Source organism: Tamandua tetradactyla (genome assembly GCF_023851605.1).
Source record: "Tamandua tetradactyla isolate mTamTet1 chromosome 22 unlocalized genomic scaffold, mTamTet1.pri SUPER_22_unloc_3, whole genome shotgun sequence".
Taxonomy (NCBI): Eukaryota; Metazoa; Chordata; class Mammalia; order Pilosa; family Myrmecophagidae; genus Tamandua; species Tamandua tetradactyla.
The window spans coordinates 828,026-838,052 of NW_027518253.1; positions in this window are offsets into that span (position 1 = coordinate 828,026).

Here is a 10,027-nt window from a genome sequence, read left to right on the forward strand (position 1 = left end):
TTAATTTATTCACTCATGCCACTATTAAGCTACAACAATTATCTCTTATCAATTATATCATTTTGTTTAATTAATTCTGCCCCTACACAGATTAGACTCTGTGAGTTATTATTACAATTACCTTTGCCAACACCCTAAGCATCCTTGCTTTGTTTCCCTGCAGATACACCAAAATGTGGGTATTTGAGGAATGCTCTTCTCTTCACAATTGTACTTGAACTACCAAGAACACTATCCAGGCAAAAGTGAGCAATAACAAAACTATGACATACAAAACCAAACAATAGTGTGGGCCATGTGGCTCAGCAGGCAGAGTTCTCATCTGCCATGCCGGAGACTCAGGTTCAATTCCCAGGCCTTGCCCATGCAAAAAAAAATCATATAGTAGTGAACATTTGTTTTCTTTTCTTAATCAACTTTCTGTCACCAAGTTTGTGCTGCTATTTCAAACTCTTGGACTTTCTTCACCCCTTCCCATGCCATTTGGCATTTCAGTAGATGAAAACAATTCCAACATCAGAGGGAAATTTAAAGTACTAAAATGGAAAAATTTTAAACTTCTTGTCACCAGGTGAAAAAATCTACCTGCTTCCACATCTGTCCTTTCTAATATTTTGGTGATGGTGTTCTTGTTCTAATAATTAAACCTATATTTGGCCCCCACATTCTTTTTTCACATTACAGTTTTACCCTGTAAGCTCTGGATACATGTACCCAACAGTTTGCCAGACTAGAATTAGATATTTCAGAGGTACTAAATTGATTACATTTAAGAGAACTCAGCAATTCAAAATCCACAGTGCTCCACACATATGCCTTGGCACCAATATTTTCTAAATCACTGAAAGTGGTCATCTTCCAGTCTGGCATCTAGGAAGAAACCAAGAAAAGATTTTTCATATATCATTCTCCCTTCCACCAATAATGAAATAATTCTTGAAGACTACTAATTTTATCTTTTTCTCCAAATACGTCTATTTCTACTATCAACTATATTATTTATTTAGGTCTTTACCAAACTTTGCTGGCTTACTGCCCTCTGATTTTTATCCTAACCTCCAGCCTTGCACAGTTTCACATTTATGCAAGCTTGAGTGTACTTTCTAATGCCAAATCTTAGCTTGTTGACCTTACATTAACTTTAAGTCAAATTCTAAACTCTTTAATGTGGCTAACTCAACCTTTGATAGACAAACTCCTGCTTTGCAGATGAATATCATCTCTTCAACTACCCCAGGCAATGCCCATGCTCCAAAGCAATGTTTCATAGCCTCAGTTTAGCATTTATGACAATGGACTATGTACCTCATTTGGTTAGAATACTACTCCATGTATCATCACCTCTCTACTTGGCTACTTTCTTTCCACTGACCTTGCAGATTTCAGGTGACATTTTTCTTCCTTCTAGAAGCTGTTCACTACTGATCGAGGGTTATGCTCACTAATTCATCCAGCTGTTCATTTTTCATTTGTTTGTAATTTCCTTTAAGTTTCAAATTCTTGATAACCATATATGGTTTTATATTTTCCCCTGTTTTATCCCAAGTACCTAGCAGTTGTGGGAGTTGGTAGACTTTACAAATGGACTGGTACAATAACTGAATGAATGAATCATGGATTTGTGTTACTCCAAACCCTTTTTTATTACCTTGAATATTTTCTGCAATATGCTGTCTTTGAGTAATCCACAACAAAATCAAATAGAGACCAATAAATCTTGAGGCATACTCCATGGGTAAGAACAGCACTTAACATTATATTTAAGTACAGTTAGTATATTTTATATGATTTATTATTCCCTCTAAAACCTCTATCTTGTATTACATCATTTTAAACAATTTTGTTTTTAAATTTAATGGTGTCTCACATGCATGAGCTGGTCTATTGGGACATAATTTTCTTACCAGGCAGGCAAAAACCACTTCAAATGGCAGAGCTTTATGCAAAGTCTAAGTATAATAACAAATTAATCATTAATGGCACAGGCATTTTAACATCTGAGGGAACAAATTACAAAATGTTTAATTTATGTGTTTTATATTTAAACATTAAAATGGATTTTATTGAAAGTATAAGTTTCAGTAAGAAGTCATTATATCAAAGTGAATTAATTTGATGTTGGACTTTGCAAAGCTTCGAGGATGACACTAAATCTCAACTTTATGTATGCAATTCAATAATTTGTTGAACTTTAAGCAAATTATAATTAAACCATGAATTCCTTATGATATGGTTCACAGACAGGCCTGTGCAATTAGGCAGACATTAACTTCAGGCTTAGTAAATAGAACCCCATTAGGTGTGAGCCTGAAATGCAGTAATTAATTCCTTCCAATTAATAAAACACTGAACATGATACTTGATATATAAGGCAAAAGGTAGCTAGAAGTATTAATATATTAAATTTTGGAATGAGAAGAATAGTTTGGTATAGAAGGAAAAAATTCTGGAAGGTGCAAGACAGTAGTTGAGGAAGAAGTGTATGGATGAATTAATGTAAATGAACACAAAACAGCAGATGTTAGTATCTAATATGAACTCCTACCAGATAGAATCTACCAAAGAGGAATCTTATAAGAATGACCCAGCTAATGAATATAAGCCAGGCTTTCTTACTGATTGTCACCACATTAGTAATGCATCCATGAAGTCATGAGTGGGCTCCCAAAAATATGCTTTCTGTCAAGACTGATATAGCTACTGCCACCTTTCAGTGCTCACCTTACCAGCAGCAGAAAAAATATCCAAACCCTCTAAATGGAACCATTTCTCAGTGACACCAGCCAACAACATGGCAGAAGGTAGAACCCATCAGATCAGTTCTAGGTTAAAGAAGGAAGTAATTTTTATTTATGGTGTTCAATATGAACACTTGATCAGTATGTGCCTTCTCTGGTTTCCCTGCTTTTTGCCAACATTAACCATTTGGGAGTTTAAAGAAGGTTTTAATTATTGGTATTTTATTCCACACAGTGTTGCTTGAGGAAAAGAAATGCATTTAAAATCAATGGGGATTATAACAATGGGCCTGTGACTATAAGAGTCATGGGTCTTATCATTATAAGCCTTAATGCAAAGAATGGTCTTACAAGTGTTTGGGTAAGGCACCAGACTGGAGAGACTTCATCCCGTTGAATCTGTGCCTGATAAATGGTGCTGTCTTCACCATAGCAGCAATTCAAGGTACTGTGTTTCAAATGTAGGAGTGGCACATCTCATCATCACACTCAGTAACTCATTGAGAAATTTGTATTCCCAATCTCTCTTGGAACTAGAGGCTCAGTGAGCTTATTGGTCTGATACCTCAAGACAGACCGATATATCAAGGAACACAGTAGAAGTCTCACTGAACTGTAGACCATGATTATTACCCAAACTTTTTGTGTTCCTATTAGTGGATCAGAAGGAAAAAAAGGAGTTAATTTATTGGTTGGGTAATCAACCCCATTATGATGAAAATCTACTGTTTCTAAATGCATAATGGAAACAAGAATGAGCACAATTAGAATCCAGGGAATTCATAGCGGTCACTCTATCTGTGAGTTTCATGGTGAATCCATAAATTCATGAAATAGTGACCATTTGAAGACATGTCTCCTGGGCAGGAGAAACCCATAAGGCAAAGGGTAACAGATGGTCATACACCTATCATATGTCATGATAGAGGGCAGAAGTACTTTACACACTGAAAATGTGATAGATGTGATAAAGCAACACACTTGAGTGGCACATGCATAAAAAGATATGCTTAAAAAGGTATTATTTTAATTCCATGTAGAAATTTCACTACAGTGTTTGGAATAACACAGAAGATACAGCAAAAATCAACAAATCTATAAGGTGAGGAAAAAAAAACACAGGTATGTGAAGTTGAGTATTAATTCAGATTAGTACAATCAATCCAAAATTACTCATGGCACCAACTAAACAGATTTTTAAAAAGATCACCAAAAGAATGGTCTGAAATTCCAAATCTTCTTTAAGCTCCAAGAGGATGAATTCAGCCATTGTTACATGATTGCCTTTGGCCATGGCATACATGTAGAAATTTCAATAAGTAAGCTCATGCAAAAGTTTTGAGAAATCTTGACTCTGTAAGAAAAGATCCAAGTTGACATTAGAGCATACCTATTGTTCACAAAGACATGTTAAATTTATTTGAAGATTAACCCTGATATATGTACTTAATTATTATTGGGTTTTACTTCTGCTTTAAGTATGATATGGTCCAGGTAGAAATTCCAAGGTGTAAAATTCTTTGGGGAGTAAGAAATAGAGGATTTCATTTAAATTTTATTACCAGCAGAACAGATAATTCTATGCTAAAGATAAATAACAGGTAGAAAACAAATATATGAAAATTAGAAAGTGAGGAATTTTTTAAAAATATTAAAAACAATACTTTAAGTTTCAGAATTAGAGTGCACAAATTTTAACAGTATTTTACAAATGTTAGATTAAAAATTTTATATGAAGAAAGATATAATAAGCCATACACCAAAAGATTAATAGTGTATCTTAGGGTGTGGCATTCTTTTCTCATATTTGTATATCTAAATTTTCAAATTTTTCTTTAAATCAATATCCAGTGCTTATGAGTTAAGGAACAAAAATGAAACATCAAAACTGTCCTGAATGCACAAGCATATTTACATATTTATACATATGCTTACACATACATGTATACATATGGTAGGTGTAGAATTAAGGGACTAAAAAGACCAACGCTTAAAAGACAATGTAGGGCAAGCCTCCATGGCTCAGCAGACAAAGTTCTTGCCTGCCATGCCAGAGACCCAGGTTCGATTCCTGATGACTGCCCATACAAAAAATAAAAAGACCATGTAGCAAAATGGCAAAAAAAAGTTTTGCATTATCAGTAGTTGCTTTAAATGTGAATGGATAAACTCTCTAGTCAGGAGGGAGAGACTGACAAAATAGATTACAAAACATATGATTTAGGGTAATACAATGGTGGCTCAGTGGCAGAATTGTCACCTGCCATGCCAAAGACCCCAAGTTTGATTCCCGGTGCCAGCTCATGTTAAAAAAAAAATACTGATGCAGCTGTAGGCTGCTCACAAGAGACTCACTTTAAATTTAAAGAGACAGATATACTAAAAGTGAAAGGACAGAAAAAAATATATATTATTTGCAAATAGTAACCAAAAGAGAGCTTCAGTAACTATATTAATATCAGATAAAATAGACTTTAAGTAAAAAACAGTTATGAGCATCAAAAAAAGTAACTAAAGGGGACAATTCCACAAGAAGATACAACTATATTGACACATGATGACAAAGTCCCCAAATATATACAGCAAATAATTGAAGGGAGATATAGATGGTTTTATATTAATAGTAGAAAACTTTAATACATTCATTTCAATAATGCATAGAAGATCTAGAAAAAAATCAATAAGGCAATAGAAGACTTGATGATACCTTAAATTAACTAGATCTGACAATAATATTTAGAACACTTTTCCCCAAAACAACAGAATACATATTCTTCTCTAGTGCACATGGAATATTCCCCAGGATAAAACATATGTTACATCACAAACCAAGTCTCATTAATTATTAAAAAAAAAATCAAAATCATACAGTGTTCCTTTTTCTACCACAATGGAATTAAGCTGGCAAACAGTAGTATGTGGAAACTGGAAAGTTCACAAATATGTGGAAATTAAATAACACACTCTTAAACAACATTTGGTCAAAGAATAAATCACAAGGGAATTTAGGAAATATATTGAGGTGAATTAAAATGCATGCACAACATACTGCAATTTATGTGATAACTCAAAGGTAGTGCAGAGATGGAAATTTTATAGCTGCAAATGTTTACATTGAAAAGGAAACAAGATCTCAAGTGAGAGACTTAACCTCTTAGCTGAAGGACCTAAGAAAAGAAAAAAGAAAGCTAAAACCCAAACAAACAGAAGGAAGGAAATATCAAAGTTTAGAGCAAAGATAAATGAAATAGAAAGTTTAAAAAAGAGAGAATGAATCAGCAAATACCTCCCCCCCTCAAAAATCTTTGGGATCAATAAAATTGATAAACTGTTAGATAGGCTGGTAAAGAAAACTTAGGGAGGATGCAAATAACTATATCAGAAATTAAAAGAGAACATTTTTACTGACTCCACAGAAATAAAAATCATAATAAGAAGATACTATGAACCATTGCAAGCCAACAAATTAGATAACATTGATGAAATGGTCAAATTCCTAGAGGCATACAAATTACCTACACTGAAACAAGAAGAATTAGGAGATCTCAGAAAACCTTTAACAAATAAAGTGTTTGGTTCATCAATTCAAAACCTCGTGAGAAGGGAAAGCCCAGGGCAAGGTGGCTTAAGTGTTGTATTTTACCAAACATTTCCAAGAATTAACACTGATCCTGCTTTACATTTTCCAAAAACAGAAGAGGAGGAATGCATCCCAATTCATTTTATGAAGCCAGCCTCACTCTAAATATAAAAAACAGTGAAAGGGTTGTGAGGGTAGTTCAGTGGTAGAATTCTCACCTGCCATGTGGGAAACCCAGGTTCAATTCCTGGCCCAGGCACTTCCCAAACAAACAAACATAAAACCAACAAAAACAAATGAACAAAAAATTCAACAACATGGTGCTGCAATAACGAGATACTCACAAGGAAAGAGAATGAAATGTGACCTCACCGTATAACATACAAAAAAAAGGTAAGTAAAGATACTACAAGAAAAGAAAATTAAAGACCAATATACCTTATGAACATGAATGCAATAATTCTTAACAAAATAGTAATAAACCAATTTGAAAAGTGTATTAAAAATGCATATACACTACGATCAAGTAGGATTTATCCCAGACATGCAAGCATGCTTCAATATCAAAAAATGAATTAAAGCAATATGCATTAATGGAATGGCCATAAAAAGTGCAGGCCATTGATAAAAAATCAATTATCACAATTCTTGCAAAATCCAACATCTTTCTTGATAAAAACAATTAGAAAAAATCATAACAAAAGGAAACTTCCTCAACATGATAAGTGGCCTATATGAATGATCCATTACTAGAATACTCAGTCTGAAAGATTGAAATTTTCCCCATAAGATCAGGTACAAGACAAAAATGACTACTGTCATCATTGTTATTCAACATTATTTTGAAAGTGCTAGCTAGAGCAATTAGGCAAGAAATAACAGGTATCAAAACCATAAAGGAAGAAATAAGACCTCCTACTTGTAGTCAACATTCCCTAAATATACATAGCCCTGAAAATGCAACAAAACTGTTAGAGTGATAAACCAATTCAGCAATGTGGTGGGAAAAAGATCAATACTTAAAATACAGTAGTGTCTCTATTCACTGGTGATGAACAATTTGAAGAGGAAATTAAGAAAATAATCCATTTACAATTGTGACTAAAATAATCAAATAACTAGGAACAAATTTAACCAAGAATGTGAAGGTCTTATACATGAAAAAACTATAGAACATAACTAAAACAAATCAAGGAAGACCTGAATAAATGGAAGAAAATACCACACTCATGGATTGAAAGATTAAATATTGTGAAGATGTCATTCTACCCAAAATGATTTACAGATTCAATGCAAATCCAGTCAAAATTCTAATAGCGTTCTGTCCTAATTTGCTAGTTTATAGTTCTAACACCTAGAAAATGTCCCAATTAAAACAAGTCTATAGAAATGTCCAATCTAAGGCATCTATGGAAAGATACTTAGGTTCAAGAAGGCCGATGACATTCAGGGTTTCTCTCCCAGCTAGAAGGGCACATGGCAATATCTAATAACTTTCTCTTCTAGCTTCTTGTTTCTTGAAGCTCCCTGAGAGATATTTTCCTTCTCTATCTTCAAAAGTCACTGGCTGGTAGACTCTCTGCTTTGTGGTTCTGAGGTTTCTAGCTTTCTCCAAAATATTTCTTCTTTTATAGGATTCTAGTAAACTAAATAAGTCCCCTTATGAGTGGTGACATATCTCCACCTAATCAAATTTAATACCCACTGATGATTGAGTCACATCTCCATGGAGATAACCTAATTAAGTTTCCAACCTATAAAAAGGATTGGAAGAAACCATTCCTTCCACAAGATTGATTAAGATTAAAACATGGCTTTTCTAGGGTACATAAATCTTTTCAAACCAGTACATTCCACCCACTGAAACCTAAAAAGGACATGCTTGTCCCATATGCAAAATATATTCATTCCACAACAATATCAGAGGACCTTAAACCATTCCAGTAACATTATGAATACAATACAGTGTTAAAACCAGTAAAAAGTCAGATGCAGGCATGGTCTGACCTAAAGCAAAGTTCTCCTCTAGCTCTGGACCTACATAACCCAGAACAAATTATTTGCTGCCAACATACAAAGGAAGAACAGTCATAGGATACATATACCCACTTCCATAGTGAGGAAGGAACACAGGGATCACCAGACCCATACAAAAGTCCTACCCTTTCCAAGGGTCTACACAGTGGCCCACTGCTTTTTGAATGCAACCTTGGGGGGCACTGGGGAGACCACCTTTTCTTCAGCTCCACCCTCTCCAAGCAATGGAGCTACACCTGGGTTCTCTGTCCTCTCTGGGGCACATGCTCAATCCCACTATGTGGTGGCAGCCAGGCTCTCCTCAAACCCTAAGTAATGTGCTCTACCTTCTCAAAGGCCTGAGGTGCCAGGGCTCTTCCACTGCAATGAGGTCTACCTTCAGGGCAAACTCATTCTCTCCAGGAGCTTGGGTGCATCCACTCTCCTGGCCCAAGGCTACTTAACGTCAGACCCTAGCCTCCATAGGCTTGCCTCTGAGATTATTTTTCCCCTAATGCATTCCTTCTCATCCCTCTCAGTCCTGACTGGCAGTGGTAATCTTTATACAGATCCCACAACACTCTTGTTGACTTTTTATAAAGTAACATTGGATTGTGCCCATCAGACATAAGGGCATTCCATAAATCCTTCATGGATAGCTCCATGTCTGATCATGGCTTTCTCTGAAATGGCTGACTGGTTCCACATTTGGTCAAATCCTCATATGTGGCACCATTCTCTAAGGTCTCCCTTCCTGGAAGCCCATAATTTTCCAGAACATCAATTTCTGGTATCTCTGTACCCAAGAATTCAGTTCTTAGCTTATCTCTTTCCTGTTGCATTTCACTATAAGCTGTGAGGAGAAACCAGGCTGCACTTTCTACATTTAACTTGGAAATCTCTTTTGCTAAATATTTAAGCTCATGGCTTTTAAAATCTGTCTTCCAACCAAAGCCACTAGTCAATTTTGCCAGATTGTCTGCCATTTTAAAACAAGGATCACCTTTTTACAGCTTGCAATTAAACATGCTTCATCTCTGTCTAGAGTTTCATCAGAGGTATCTTTACAGTCCACATCTCTGCCAACAGTCTCTTCAAAGCATTCTAGGCCTTCTCTATCAAGCTCCTCACTACAACTCCTCCAAAATCTTCCCCTTATCCATTTAAAAAACTGTTCCAATATGTTTGATATTTGCAGACTGCAGCAGCACCCTACTCCTCAGGTGCTGAAATCTGTTCTAAGTTGCTAGTTTACAGTTCTAATGTCAAGAAAATGTCCCAATTAAAACAAGACCATAGAAATGTTCAATCTAAGGCATCCAGGAAAGATACCTATGTTTAAGAAGGCCAACAACATTCTGGGTTTTTCTCTCAGCTGGAAGGCACATGGCAGAGTCTACTAGCATTATCTCCCAGCTTTTTGTTTCATGAAGCTCCCTGGGAGGTGTTTTCCTTCTTCATGTCCAAAAGTCACTGATTGGTAGACTCTTTGTGTCATGGTTTTATGGTGTTCTCAAGATTTCTCCAAAATACTTCTTCTTTTGTAGGATTCCAGTAAATTAATCAAGACCCACTTAGAATGAGTGGTGACACATTTCTGTCTAATCAAATTTAATACCCACAGTTGATTGAGCCAATCTCTGCAGAGATAATCTAATCAAGTTTCCAACCTATACTGCTGAATGGGAATTAG